The 15787-nt window shown below is 46.1% G+C and overlaps 1 protein-coding gene across 2 annotated transcripts in view; it reads left to right on the forward strand.

Annotated features, from left to right (window-relative positions):
• Positions 1-15787, forward strand: part of ADCY9 (adenylate cyclase 9) — a 482409-nt gene that overhangs the window by 399024 nt on the left and 67598 nt on the right. The gene's annotated exons all lie outside the window — the stretch shown is intronic.

Genomic DNA, 15787 nt, shown 5'->3' on the forward strand with positions numbered 1-15787 from the left:
CTTTATCTCTTTCTCTGCTTATCCAATTCTTTGTCTGTAGTTGTTTCCAGAACAATGCTTAAGATAAACATCCTTCTTAATTTTACTTCAAAATTCAAAACTTTAATGATGCCCTCAACCTCCTCATTCTACACTCTGTGACTCAGAAGGCATCATTAAAATACTTTACGAGATATCCAAAAATGTTTTGCCCTCTTCACTCTTTGCTGGTTCCTTTATTGTGTTCCATGCAGAATTGGGCTGTGTCTGATGCTATTTAGGTTTTTTATTTCATCTCTGAGAACAGTGTGCAATCAATTTCATAACTACACAGAAACATTTACAAAATTGCCATGGTCTTGGCCTTGGCTTTTGCACACAGTAAGTTAAGTTCACTTTTCCCTTCATATTTTTAAATATAGAAGCCTTTAGAATGACATATTAGCAAGCTTAATCTGGGTTGTGTTAAGATTTTATTAGTCTGGCTTACCCTAATCGCCAATGTGGCAGCTGAAAACTAACTTACCCCTCCACATTTGGGCCTATATGCTTAACTCGTCCACTGACTAGTTCTCTGGCACTCTGCGGTCCAGGAGCCAAATGACACTTAAAAGTGCCTCGATCTAGTTATTAGATAAAACATAATCTATACCTATTTTTCATGCTTACAACAATATTACTAATAATTTCTGTTCCGGAGAGTACTGTTCTGCATTCGGAGCTACTAATTGTTGACACCTTATTGTGATCTATTTTCAATTTAATAAAATGCTGGGATGGGGGGACTTCCTCTGTGTACAGAAGCATGACATCTTACTAGTGGATGCACATTGCAATCAAATCATTATACTTTTTCATAAATCCACCAAGAATATTCCATCCTAAAAGCCGAAGAGTTTATTCTTTCTTTTTAGGGCGAAATCTTAGAAATTAATTAAACTATATGTTTTCGAGACCCACATGATAAGGCTGTAAGCATTTTTTTGTTCAGTTTCTAGGTGGAGAAAAATGTTTTATATCTTTTTGGCAGTGAGTTGAACACTCAAACATAATAGCCCATATAGCCTGCCTCGGTTACAAATTGTGAAATACTGCTCTGCACAATCATCAGTTCCCACACCCTTTTTTACCCAGGTGTCGTAACACTGGATCCAGTTATACAGCTGGAAAATCTCATAGTGAGATTACTTTAGGAAATTACTGCATTTGAACCTGGGCCCCTTCACTGGCTCCCGCTTGACCATTTGCAGAGGCATGGAGGAGCATGTAAAATGCTTCTGCCTGGCATCTTCCACCCCAGTTCTCTGTTCCTTCCTCACTTACATGAGTCCTCACACACATTTACTGCCTGCGTAAAGCATATATCTGAAAGAGACACGTTAGTGGTGGTAGATTCCTTACCTTAGAATATCCCCAGGCATCAGACTGGATCAGGAAAAATTTGCTAGCATTACCCCTGCGCGACAGTAGGTGGCGTCGTGCGGCTCCGCTTCCGTCGTAAGCGCCGAGATGAGGTCACGGAGACTACATGGGCGCCACCCATGCGCGCTGACATCAGTTCTTTCTCTTTCTGCGCTAGCAAGCGCAGATCTGGTTAGAGCACGTACCGTAGTCACTTTTTGACTACCCTTTTTGAGACTTTTGTCTCCTGTACTCCTTGGTGTACATAGGAATGCCTGGATTTAAGTCTTGTGGGGCCTGCCGTCGCAATATGTCGGTGGCACACCCCCACGATATCTGTCTCTAATGCCTGGAGACCGACCACGACTCCCGGTCCTGTCGGGACTGTCGGGCCATGGCCCGAAGGCCTTGAGGGAGTGGCGCCGGAAGCTGCTGGAGGTCCGGCACTCGTCCCAGCCATTCCAGATCCAGGGACCGTTCCCGGGATCACTCGCAGGGCCGCAATCGTCGCTCCTCAAAGTCTTCACCCTCGGATTCAAGTAAGAGACGACACAAAAAGAAGTTGAAGAAGCGTATTCGCTCTCCGACGTCCCCCCGTCTGTCCTCGGATGCGGACGAGGGGGACAGGAGTTCTGCTCCTGCGGCTCCTTTGGAGCCTGGGAGTCCCGCGGCCTACCCACCTTACCCGGGTCCGTTGGCGACTCCCGAACAGGTGCAAGAATTTCTTGCTCCCATGGACCGCCTTTTTAGGCCTCGGCCCCGCGGTCCCGTGTCCGGATCCTGTTGGGCCACCGGCACCGCTGGTGGATCCAGCTTCGGCGCCACAGGATCCTGTGCCGTTGGCTCCGGCCCTGGCGCCACAAGGTCCAGCGCTGCCGGCTCCGGCCCCAGCGCCACCCTCGGCTCCGCCCCCGGCACCGCAGTGGGTGCCATTCGTCCCGCCCTTGCCCAGGTTCCAGGACCATTTTGTTCCGGCCTGGGATCCGCATTGGGACGCGGTGCCGGTTCGGCCCCGGCAGGCGCCGTTTCTGACGCCGTTTGTTCCTTCTCCGGTCCCAGCTCTGCCGCCGCGGTTTGTTCCCCATGCGACAGAGATGGAGGACGACTAGGAGGGGTCCGAGGACCCTCTTGCCCGTCAGTGTGACTCCGAGCAGGACTGGGTGGACGACCTGGAGGATGCCGGCGACCTCGACGTCTCCTCTGACCCGGGGTTTGCCTCTCCCCCGCCACCCATGAAGGAGGGCGCCTCCTACATGATGGTGCTCCATCGGGCAGCTGAGGTCCTCAACCTTGATCTCCCTACGGTGGCCCTCAAAACTAATCTCCTCACTGAGGTGCTCCAAACGGCATCCACTTTGTCAGAGCCCTTGCTCCCCTTTAATGACGCCCTCACTGACGTCTTGTTGGGCACTTGGTCGCAGCCAGCCACGGGCCCCTGTGGATAAGAATGTCACCAGGCGTCACCGCCTGGCGCCCCCGCTTTTCTGACCACTCATCCTACGCATGAGAGCCTGGTTAGCCAGGCCTCGACGTCCCAGAGTGCCTTTCCCACGGCTCCGCCGGATAAGGACTCTAAGAAGCTGGAACAGTTCGGTAAGCAGTTGTTTTCTTCGGCCAGCTTAGGGCTGCGGTCAGTGAACACCGCCTACTTATTGGGCCTCTATTCCCTCGCTGTGTGGGATACAGTTGCACAGGTGTTGCCTCAGTGTCCTGAGGAGACCCACGCTGTGCTGTTGCCGAGGGTAAGGATGCAGCTAAGTTCGCCATTCGGTGTGGTTTGGACACCGCGGACTCACTGGGTAGGGCGATTTCTACGACTGTGGCGCTTCTTCGCCATGCCTGGTTGACATCTTCCGGGTTCTCTCCTGATGTCCAAAGCTCGCTCATGGACATGCCCTTTGATGGCACTCGCCTGTTTGGCGATAAGTCCTTGGTTCTTTCCGCAAAAAGACCGGCCACTCCTGGGTTTCGTTCCTTTCGTGGCCACGGCAGAGGCGCCCAGGCACGTTCCTTCAGCAAGCCTGTGCAGAACCAGCCTCAGCGCCGCCGCGGACGTGGCTTCCGCAGGGGCGGGTCTGGGAATCAGCGTGGGGGTCAGTCCACCTCTGCACCCGCTGCTTCTACCTCCAAACCTTCCTAATCCGAGCTTTGTGGAGCACCCCATGCTGGTGGGTGGCAGGATCCGCCACCACCTCCCCCACTGGCCCGATATCACATCGGACAAGTGGGTGTTGCAGATCATCCGCAGAGGTTACTCTCTTCCCTTCCCTCGACGACTGGTTGTTGAAGGCGTGCTCACCCCAGGCAGTCGTCAACCACCTTCAGACTACGGCCAACCTCCTGCATTTGCTGAGGTTCTCCATCAACGTGCCGAAGTCGCACCTGAGTCCCTCTCAGAAACTCCCGTTCATCAGAGCGGTTCTGGATTCAACGCTGTTTCAGGTTTATCCTCCCGAGCAGCGAGACCGGGATGTAAATGTAATGTAAATGTAAAAAGTACTTCTATAGCGCTGCTACCACTCCAGGGAGTATCTTGGGGCTCACCCAGCTCAGATGTAAGAGAAGGGGGGGGGAGTAGACACAGATTACGCGCAGCACACTACATCTCAGACATTGCTATACAAGCTGAGTCGGACATAGAGTATACCCAAGTTTTTAATGCTTTCCTGTATTGGGATTCATCCGACAAGGAACGTAAGGAAAAGGGAAGCTTGTTCCAGGCTTTAGCACCCAGCACAAAGACAGATTTTCCACCTTTAGTTGTCAGCTTAAATTTAGGGATAACCAGCAGGTTTTGGCCCACAGATCTTAGACAGCGTACCGGATTGTATCGCCTAAAACCCTGGGTTAGGTATTTAGGGCCTCGATGGTGAAAAGCCCTAAAGGTAATCATGAGGACCTTCAAGAGAATTCTCTTTGCAATTGGTAACCAGTGTAATGCATCCATTGCTGCAGAAGCTGATGATCTACGGGGCCAGCCTAATACTAGGCGGGCGGCTGCATGTTGGACCATTTGTAGTCTGTGGAGTACCGATCTGTTGGCTCCTGCATATAAACTGTTGCAGTAGTCCAGCCTAGAAGTGATCAAGGCTACTGCAACAGTTTTCCTAGCTGACAACGGCAGAAGATCAAAGAACTTTCTCAAGGTTTTGGTTATGTGAAAACATGTGCCAGCTACCGCAACAGCTTGTTGTTTGAAGGACAACTGATTGTCGAATTTGATGCCTAAGTTCCGGACTGATGTGATGATATTTGGAGGAGTTACCTCACCATCCGGCCAACAACCTTTCGGGGAAAACAGATTTTCATTTCCGACCGGTAGAATTTCCGTCTTCTCGGCATTGCATTTAAGATGATTATCTGTCATCCATTTAAATGTTGCGGCTAGGCACTCTTTGAGATTTTCTTCAGCACCCGCTCGATCCCTGTCTAGTACTAGAATAAGCTGGGTGTCGTCAGCATACGAAATGGTACTGATCTGGAAAGAAGTGATCAAATTAATCAGGGGAACCAGGTACAGATTGAAAAGTATGGGACTTAAACTCGAACCCTGGGGGACTCCCGAGCTGAGGGCTTTAGCTTCAGATTGATACTGGCCCAATACTGTGATTTGGTGTCTATCTCTGAGAAAGTTTCTCAGCCAGGTCAGAGCTGTCCCATCTACCCCCGCGGCAGCTAAACGGTCCACTAAGATGTTATGTGAGACCGTATCAAACGCTGCCGACAGGTCAAGTAGAATTAGGACCGCCTTCTTTCCCTGGTCGATGGCCAAACGGAGAGTCTCAGTTGTAAACAATAGGGCAGACTCGGTAGAGTGTTTTGACCAGAACCCTGACTGATTATGATGTAAAATATCATTTGTTTCCAGGAAATTTGTGAGTTGGATATTCACGAATTTTTCAGTTAGTTTGGACATCACTGGAAGCAGGGAGATTGGGCGTAGGTTGGAAAGGGTGGTAGGGTCGGTGAGGTTTTTTTTCTGAAGTGGTTTGACCGCAGCAAGCTTCCAATCACTAGGGACATCTGCCGTCGCTAAAGATGAATTAATAATACTGTTTACCATGGGGTTGATTGTTTCTGCCAGAGATTGTAAAGCCGAAGGAGGGCAAGGATCAAAGGGGGAACCGGATTTGCTCGCAAAAATGGCTTTAAGGGAGTCTTCAAGGGAGACAGGGGCGAAAGTGTCCAGACTAGTTGGAGCCTTCACCCTCTCCCCTCTTTCATCTGCTTCTAAAATGGAAGGAGCTAGAGGAAAGGTTCTCACGATTTTAAGAATTTTATTCTCGAAATAATCCGAGATCTCATTACATAGGATTTGAGATGGTGGAATCTCCTGCGACAAGACAGAGGGATTCATAAAGCCCTTGACTATATTAAAAATTTCCCTTTGCCCTTGAGCTGCCGTTTCAATTGCCTGAAGGTAGTAGGCTTTTTTGGCTGATTTTATATCTGCATGATACTGTCTTCTGGCCTGTTTATAAGTGCCACGAGCAGTGATCTCATAATGCCTGCGCCACCGGCGTTCTAATATTCTTAGTTTCCCCAGTTTTACTCTCAAGGGCAATGTAAACCAAGGAGCCTTCTTTTTCTTTTTAGTGGAGTTTCTAATGCTGGAAGGACTTAGTTGATGGCCTATCCTAGTTATCCAATCCCGCAGCTTTTGGTTATCAACAGAGGTGTTACCTGTTGGCGCCAGGGTGCCAATTCCAGGAGCATCTAACACATCAAGTCTGCTGGATAATTGTTTCCAGTTAGGTTTACGAATCATATTAGGAGTGGTGGTATTATTTCTAGTTCTATCCGACATTTTATGCGGAGATGGAATAGAGAACGGGATAAAGAAATGGTCAGACCAAATCTGGGGGCAGGGAGGATTAACTATCAGACTGCTGGAATTAGAGCAAATACAGTCTAATAGGTGGCCACCCGAATGTGTATATTGATGAGTCAAAAGAGTGAGTCCTAGAATATTAATAATGTCCATAAAGCAGTCCACTCCAGAGGCTTTTGGAGAGTCAAGGTGCAGATTTAAATCACCCAGTATGGTAAAATTCGAAAATCTAAGTACCAGATTGCTGAGTGCTTCTCCCACAGTTTCCAGGAATTCCTTAGGGGGGCCTGGGGGGCGATAAATGAGTACACCTGAAAATGTGAGTGAATCATGTATACCCAAAGAGAATGCTAACGCTTCTGCTCCCTTTATCTCAACGAGTTCATGGGAGGAGCATTTTAATGAACTGCGATATATAATGGCCAGGCCGCCTCCCCGTTTTTCCTTTCTATCTAGACGCTGAATAGAGAAATTCTCCGGGAGAGCGGTGGCCAAATCAGGATTACACCAAGGCTTAAGCCATGTCTCGGTAATCAGAAGCCCATCGAGATCATCTTCGGAAATGAGCTCCTGTATATTTTGCGCATTTTTACACAACGAGCGGGCATTGATGAGACCGCCTCGTAGTATGGGGGAGGTAGGTGACGTTTCCGGGGACAATACAGACAGAGGCATAACAATAAATTTGTTTACACGCGGCAGAGATAAGGACTACCGCCTATGATAGTCAACTGATGGACTCGTGCCAAATGATACGATCAGGGATGCCCTACCTGCAGTGGAGTAGTATAGATAATGCCCAGAAACAGAGTCTCCCGCCTCCGCGCCTCCGTTGCGCAGACGGGCAAGACTCTGGCCCGACTCAGGCACGAGTCTGGCACTACCGCTGCGCGTCACCGCTGCGCGGTCCAATGTGAGCTTTAAATAGTCACTCCCCTCCCTCCGGCTGAGCACTAGAGCGCTCTGCGCGATGTTGCCCCGAGGGAATTCCAATATGGCGTCAGGTAACGAATAAACAGCCGGTTCTGCCCGCTAAAGCAGCGGTGAGTTTTCCAATTTAAGTGCGGGTGTGTGGGCAAGTAGGAACAGTAGGAACAATTTAAAAACAAGGTAAACTAAACCATATGCAAACACAAATACATAAAAGGGTTATGATTTTAAAAATTCAGGTAAAGTCCTGATCGCGCTTGCTTAGGCGCCGGTTTAAAATATACAGTGCCGCGTTCTGTCAGTTCAGCTATCCTCAGGATATTCAGGGATATTCAGGCTATGATTCCGATCTTTCAGCCTCTGTCCCGGGTTTCAGTCAGGATGACCCTCCGGCTCCTGGGCCTGATGGCCTCCTGCATTCTGCTAGTGCAACATGCCAGATGGCATATGTGGGCTCTGCAGTGGGACCTGAAATTCCAGTGCGCGCAGCATCAGGGCAACCTGTCCCATCATGTCCAGATCTCGGAGGGCACTGCACGACAATTGCAGTGGTGGCTAACGAATCGCGATTGGGTCAGTGGCAGATCCCTCTCCCTTCGCCAACCGGATGCACACAGTGGTGACGGATGCGTCCCTCCTGATATGGGGAGGCCACTTGGGAGAGGCGGAGATCAGAGGACTCTGGTCTCCGGCGGAGTCCCGGCTCCATATCAACCTTTTGGAGCTTCGGGCAATCCGACTTGCACTGAAGGCATTCCTTCCCTCTGTCCGGGGAAGTGTGGGGCAGGTGTTCATGGACAGCACCACCGCCATGTGGTATTGCAAAAAACAGGGCGGGTGGGGTCCTGGACCCTATGTCAGGAGGCTCTGCGCCTCTGGGCATGGCTGGAACATCAAGGCATTACCTTGGTGATTCAACACCTGGCAGGTTTTCTGAACGCCAGGGCGGACGAACTCAGCCGCTGGTGCTTGATGGATCACGAATGGCGTCTGAACTCGGACGTGGCGCAAGGTCTCTTTCAGCAGTGGGGAGAGCCTTGGTTAGCTCTATTCGCAACCGAAGAGAATGCGCAATGCCATCAGTTCTGAGTGTTGAAATTTCCAAGGCGGAGTTGCAGTCTGTTGTACACCTTTCTGCCTATACCACTTCTGCCCAGAGTGCTGAAGAAGATTCGGCGCAACTGGGCCCAAGTCATCCTTGTAGCTCCGGATTGGACACGAAGATACTGGTATCCCGGGCTACTCAGCATGGTGATCGATCCCCCGTTCCGACTGCCTCTTTGGGAGGATCTTCTGTCGCAGCAGCAGGAGACGATCCTCCACCCGATCCTGTCCAGCCTCCACCTCCATGCGTGGAGATTGAGCGACAACAGTTGACAGCTTTTAATCTTCCTCCCGAAGTCTGTGATGTCATTCTGGCAGCCATGTGTCCCTCCACTAAAACGGTATACGCCTGCAGATGGAACAAGTTTGTGGCATGGTGCACAGTTAAGGCTGTGGATCCCCTTTCTGCCCCTCTTTCCGAAGTTCTTCTGTTGCTTTTTTCTTTGGCCCAGCAGGGCTCTGCTCTGGGCACTATCAAAGGTTATCTTTCGGCCATCTCCGCCTTTTTACGGCTTCCAGATCAGCCTTCTCTTTTTAAGTCCCCGGTTGTTAACCGTTTTCTAAAAGGCATTACGGACACGTTTCCTCCTGTGCCGTTCATAATGCCTCAATGGGAGTTAAACCTTGTCTTGACATATCTGATGTGTGCTCCCTTCGAGCCCCTTCATACCTGTCCTTTGCATCTTCTCACTCTCAAGACGGCTTTCCTGGTACCTATCACCTCTGCCAGAAGAGTGAGTAAGCTCCAGGCTCTTTCTTCTAAACCTCCTTTCCTTTCTGTTCATCTTGACAAGGTGGTTTTAAGGACCCGTCCTCCTTTCTTGCCAAAGGTTGTCACGCCCTTCCACATCGGGCAGACCATCACTTTGCCTGCCTTCTTTCCGCCTCCGCATCCTTCCAAAGAGGAAGAGAGGCTCCACCGTCTGGACCCAAAACGTGCACTCTCGTTCTACCTGAAGCGCACACAACAGTTCAGGGTGGATGACCAACTGTTTGTTGGCTACGTGGGCGCCAAAAGAGGTCGGGCTGTGCACAAACGGACCATCTCTCGGTGGGTCGTTCTCTGCATCAAGGCCTGTTACTTGTTGGCTAAGAAGAAGCCACCTGTGGGGCTGCGTGCCCATTCTACCAGGGCGACGGCAGCCACTACTGCCTTGGGACGTGGCGTCCCCTTGCAGGACATTTGTCAGGCAGCTACGTGGGCCTCGCTGCACACGTTTACCAAGCATTACTGCCTTGACAGTCCGGTCCGGAGAAACGGCTTCTTTGGCCGTTCTGTTCTCCGTGACTTTCTGGTGTAATCTATTCGCAGACCCACCACCGGGGTTGGTATTGCTGGGGTATCTATTCTAAGGGAAGGAATCTATCACTAACGTGTCTCTTTCAGATGCACAAGTTACTACTTGTGTAACGATATATCTGTAAGAGACATTAGTTAGTCATAGATTCCTTACCGCCCCACCCATCCTTCCCATTCTACGAACTGATTTCTAGGTTTAAGGTCATCCATTTCAGGGCCCTAGTTTCATGGCACCAGTGGTCAGTTTTTTGCATGGCTCTGCGTTCCTGGCGCGGAAAGTCGTGTACAGAACTGACATCAGCGTGCATGGGTGGCGCCTAAGTAGTCTCCGTGACGTCATCTCTGCGCTTACGACGCCAGCGATGGACGCGGTGCCGCACAACGCCACCTACTGACGCACAGGGGTACTGCTAGCAAAACTTTCCGGATCCAGTCTGACGTCTGGGGATATTCTAAGGTAAGCAATCTATCACTAACTAATGTCTCTTACAGATATATCGTTACACAAGTAGTAACTTGTGCGGTAACACCTACCCCCCCCCCCCCCCCCCCCCCCACACACACATTCATCTTAGTGAGATAACTTTCATCTTAGTGAGATAACAAGCAGTGAACACCGAGTAGGACATGCACGTTCTTGAACTCATTCTCAGGCATTCAAAGCATTTTAATGCTATTTGAATAATTAATTCTTCCCAGAATGCATTTCTGTGGTGCCTCAATATTTTATGCACATGGTAAGTATCATAGTCACAGTTTTTTTTCCCACTCAACGTGTTTGATATCCGGTGGATGTTACTATATACTGTTTCAACATAGAGGCATTTCTTCTGGGAGCACTTTCTGAACAGCAGTTATTGAGCGAATATATGAAAAATAATATAACAATTAATAAATTACATTATGGATTGATGTGAAAGGAAACTGTTACGTACATGTGACAGTTTAGAATAATGTCAAAGATGCTGTTTGAGGCATATTAAGGTATAGGAAAGGTTCATATATAGTAGTAGCGGTTGACAAAATATGGCTGAGATTATCATAACAATATTGATGGAACTTCAATGTATTTAAAGCATGTTGTTCAACATAAGTGGGCGTGTTATATAGTGTAGACAATGTAGGATAATCTAGCCAGCCTTTGTTTTCCTTTATATATACAATCCATGTCGCATTATACCTTACTGTTATTAAAATATAATACATTTATGCTTCAAAGAAATAAAGTACATTTTTAGCTAGTTTTATTTTACAAACACATGAAAAGCTGTTTCAACAGTATGCCACAGCTGTTTAGAATACTAGAGCTCTATAGCCATATGTCATCAAGCGCATGATCGCTATATCACTATGGATGGCTGTAAATGTTGGGACTCAAGTGGATTTGATGTAGAGCAAAGTGTTGTCTTAGTATTTTATCAAACATTAAATGTTCTGGCTTGTTTCTTGTATTGGATTGCGTTTCTACCCTTCCCTCATACCAATCTCATTCTCCAATTCAATATCGTAGGAGATTAAAAACACTTTGTTAAGTTTCCTCCAAAACCAGGTAAATATTTTCAAATATCGAGCATCATACACAGCACTCCTTTAAAAGTCCTCTTTAAAAATCTACACAAAGAAGATCTAACATTTTTAAGTTGCCATTATTATTTTGTATTTTGTTTTAATAACAAATATATGTGCATATGCATATCATAAGTACATATTTTTTCAGTTTTTCCTGTGATACTTGCCTACAATCTGAGCTTGATTTTATAAATAGCCCAGGGGGATACATCCCATAGACAATAATGTAGTCTTTTTCTTTGCTAAGCAAGTGAAGCCCTGTCAGTCTAAAGACGTTCTTGTATAGTAGAAAACTAATTTACAGTTTGAACAAAGCTGCTCTTCAACAAATTGGCTAATTCCATAATGTAGAGCGGTCTCTGGAAAAAGAAAGAGCCTCTTTGTAGGAGACCAATAAATAATCAAGATTCCTTAAGTTTGGTACACTTAAACTACCTGTTGCCAAGTCCTGAAGCTATAATGAGCTGGTGACAAATATCAAAGACAATTACTGTATTTAGACAATTTTTGTATTTGGCAATACTAAACTATATTTATGCAGCTGAAAGATTTCTGAGTCCTTTTTGTTTGATCAGGAATATTCTTTGTACAGTATATCTTCTGTATACAAATGTTTGTAGTTCCATGGCAGACAAAGATTAATATCGGTCTTGTTCCTCTATTCAGTTAGTTGTACATAAATACTTCTGATGTCCTTTATATCTTTTTCGGTACAGTATCTTGTTTGATTCACCCTTATGCAAGCAGGATCCATGCAGTGGGGAAGATGATTTAGCAATACCAATCTAAACCCATACAGGGAAAGGAGAAAAAGTATTTTAGAGGCCAAATATCCTCTGTGCACATACTGGACATACCAAACAAACAGTGAAGCTATTGTTGGGGTAATCAAAAGCCTCCACCCACAGATCATCTAAAATTGTAGGCTAGGGAGCATTTCTTGGGACATTTTTACACGGATTCATAAAATTAGGAAGGTGTAATTAATAACCCTTCATGTCAAGAGCTTACATGTTTATGTGCCGTCAAGTCCCCCTCTGGGGTCAATTGCATTCTTCAAGACCCTGAGGAAAATAACGTGAAGTCTAGAGATGTGTGGGAAACTGAAACAAGCATATGTATAGGTATGTTAACTTGATTTCACACTGTTGCTGGAATTCTTCATCTCCATTCTGCTACCTTTAATAGACAGGGAAATATGACACATTTTTTTCTGCAACCCAGATTAACCCAGGTTAGAGAAGACCGATATAGTAAAGTCAAGCTCAGAAAGCAAGGTGTTTGTAAGGTTCCTGCATAGTATGATAAATTCATGTTTAAGATACTCACTTGTTAACTCCACTATTGCCACATATCGCCGCTTTAACAAAGAATGGTGCTTGTTTCTTTATTAACTTTGCCTAATATGAAGAAAACATGTGGATGCTCTCTACACAAGTATTCCACACAGAGCCACTCTCTGAGTCAAGGACGAGATCCTCAGCATAACTGAATGGCCTAATATAACAGTCACTTTTACCTTTAAATTATATTGTAGTTATATTTATATTCAGACTCCTCTCAAGGTACCAAAGTATCTCAGACAGGTACCACGCTACCTGGTAAAATGGCAAGATGTTAAATGCAGTGTGTTCAGTGTGGAAAGCATTTAGAGTTTTCATGTGCGTAAATGATGGGCTTAGAGATTTTAAAGGGCCAGAGTGGGGGCAATATCTTTGGTCCCGTGGGCCCTTTCAAAACAGCCCATCTGGCAGTTTGAGTGCCCGAAAAACCAGTCAAACACTGTTTGTTGCTCACCCCAAACAAATACAGATTGCCTCAGTAACACCTTTGGGTGAAGTTCCACTAGCAGAGATTTGTAAATTTGCTACAAAGAGATCAGAATCAGAGTAATTTAAATTACAATTATTTAAAATCATTAGAACAAGATAACAAATTTTTTTAAGTAGCTATATTAGCTAATATCACAGGGATAAAAAACGCTGCATCCGAAACACACATGGCAACTGCTGGATCCATGTACAACATGTTTAGTCTTAGTCCACCGTCGAGCAATAAGCTGCCTGAGTATAGTATGGGATAGCTTTTTCATCTTCATGTTCTTCAAAACAAGTAAACAGAGCAAATTCTCTAGTGTGCTAGGTTGATTAAATTAATGCTATTACTATGCTTGTGTGACACAGTTTAACATGCCCCTCGCTTTAGATTTCTTCAGTTCTTCATCTTAGCTTCCATAACCGTCAAAAATTTCACAAAGTGACAGGTCAATCTTATGTCGATCCAATTGAAGGAGGCGTGCATTGCCAGGGATGTAGCTTGGTCAGTAAGATTGGGGGAGCGGTGGGGTGAAATTCAGATTTCTCAACAATCACGCTGGTGGAAATACATAATATGAGAAGCAGGGTATGAGGTGGGCTTAGGAGTCCGGGCGTTAGGAGTACTTAAAACACAATGTTTTTCAAACTAACCAATATTTTTTGAGACCTTCAAAACGGAGACAAGAGATTGTGTATGTCAAAATCCAGGATGAAATCCGACAGACAGCTCACAGACTGAAAGGAATTGTACCCAACTATTTACTACAGAATACATTCTTTATGGGGTGTAACCCCCAACCCCCCCCCCCCCCCCCCCCCTTTACAAAACTACACCCGGAGCATTGCGTTCCTGTACTACCGAATGTTCCTTTTCATAAAGGCCTAGCGTAGAATGACCCCTCTGGCTTTTCATTAGTTCTTTGCAAATGCAGACAAATGGATTAAATCCTCTCTCATCCGCCTGCAAAGTTTAGAGGCAGAGTTCGCTCTTGACTTTAGCCGTACTGGCATATGGTCAAGTGAAGGGAGACTTCCAAACCTGCGCCTCATGAATTTTTATTTTAAGTGGATTGACAAACCTGATTCGAGATACGGTTGTGGCGATAGGGCTCTGTAGTTTTGTATCAGCATCCATGCCTGGCGGAATTTGGAAAATGGGAACTTGTCTTCTTGTAAGGACTGAATTATGATTACTTTGTTTAGTGTGTTTTTGGAAGATCGAGTAAGTCCATGGGAGCTTCAAGAGAGGTTTTATTTTTAGTCTTTCCAGTGAGTATTCCAGGTAGGTTCTTGCTCATGCATAAGCTGCTGCTTTACCTATCTCTTGGTTTAAAGATATTTGAGTAGGGATTTTTAATCTGTAACAATCCTTTACAAATGTGCACTGCCTGGCTATTGTTTGTTTTCCAAGACTGAAGAACATTGGAGATACATTTTTGGGGAGGGCAAAGATATATCTGTAGATTTTAGTTACTATTAGATCCATCAACTTTGCATACCTTGCATAGAGCTCCACTACCGTATGTCAAAGTTTGAAGCAATTTGGGAGACATTGCTTTCAAAATTGGGTGTAGGGAAGGTTGCTTCAAGGTTTTATGCAGTGTTTGAAAAGCTGACATTGGTGACAGTCCTTTTGCTCTTAGTTGGCACACATGAGTTTTGAATGAGCCTCTTGAATTGAATAAAACCCCAAGGTACTTGTACTTATTCACTGATTTAGTTTGGGTACATCCCAAGGGCCACTTTTCGGGATTTGTCCACTTCTTGCACACTACCATCACCATCGTCTCTGCAAAGTTTATTTCCATTCTATTTTCTTGTGTCCCGATTTCTGAGAAGTCTGTCAGCCTTTGAAGACCTACTTTAGTTTGACTTATTCAGATCACATTGTCGGCATACATCAAATTGGATAGTTGGCAAGTACCTATTTTTGGAGAATGACAATTGATTTTTTCCAGTTGCAGAGTCGGATCTGCTAAGTTGCAAGTAAATAGTTTGAGTGCCAACACGCGAGCCTGCTTCAGACCTGTGTATGTGTTGATTTTTTTGTGACATGTGTCCCATCTCCAATTTTGATCCTTACCCAGTTGCTAGTGTACAACAGTTGAAATTTCCTGAGTAACAGTGGCGGTATTTTCCAGCTTGCTAGTTTACCTCCCACAGTTTCTGTTGCTGCATGCAGTCAAATGCTTCTTTGAAATCCTCAAAGCATAGGTATAGAGATGATTGCTTTCTCAGTTGTTGGTCAATGGCAAGTGTGAGCGCTAAGATGTTGCTGAAAGTACCTGCATCTTGGCAAAAGACGGTTTGATTTAGCACTATTGTCTCGTTAGCCCAGGTTGTCAGATCGTGTAACAGTAGAGAGACAAAAGACCTAGCCTTGTTATCCCACAAAGAGATTAGTCTAGAATTCTCAGGTAATGGCCTGCCACCACCTTTACATATTGCGTTGATCGCTGAATCCTTCCATGAGTCCGGTATCACTTTGTATTGGTTGGCAAAATTTAAGACTGTGCTCAATTGTGCTTCCCAAAACTCTGGATTGGTCTTATAGATTCCTTGAGTTGCTGTGTTTGGCCCTGGCACTCCTTTGTGACGGCCACCTTTATTAATTTTTGTGATCTTGATTTCCAGTCGAGTTTTTTTTAACGCTCCGGACTTTGATGTACCATTTTGGTCCAGTCTGCTGGCAGCCATGTTGTTCCCGCCCATCGATGACATCCCTTCATCCGTTTGATTGCCATTTTGCCATTGCCTTGAGTATACTTGTGTATACTGAAGTGTTTTCTTAAGAAGGTTACCCATCCTTCCTCTGAGATATTTGAATTGTAGATACTGTGAGGGCATTGACCTACA

The sequence above is a fragment of the Triturus cristatus genome, chromosome 10, assembly GCF_964204655.1.
Source record: "Triturus cristatus chromosome 10, aTriCri1.1, whole genome shotgun sequence".
Taxonomy (NCBI): domain Eukaryota; kingdom Metazoa; phylum Chordata; class Amphibia; order Caudata; family Salamandridae; genus Triturus; species Triturus cristatus.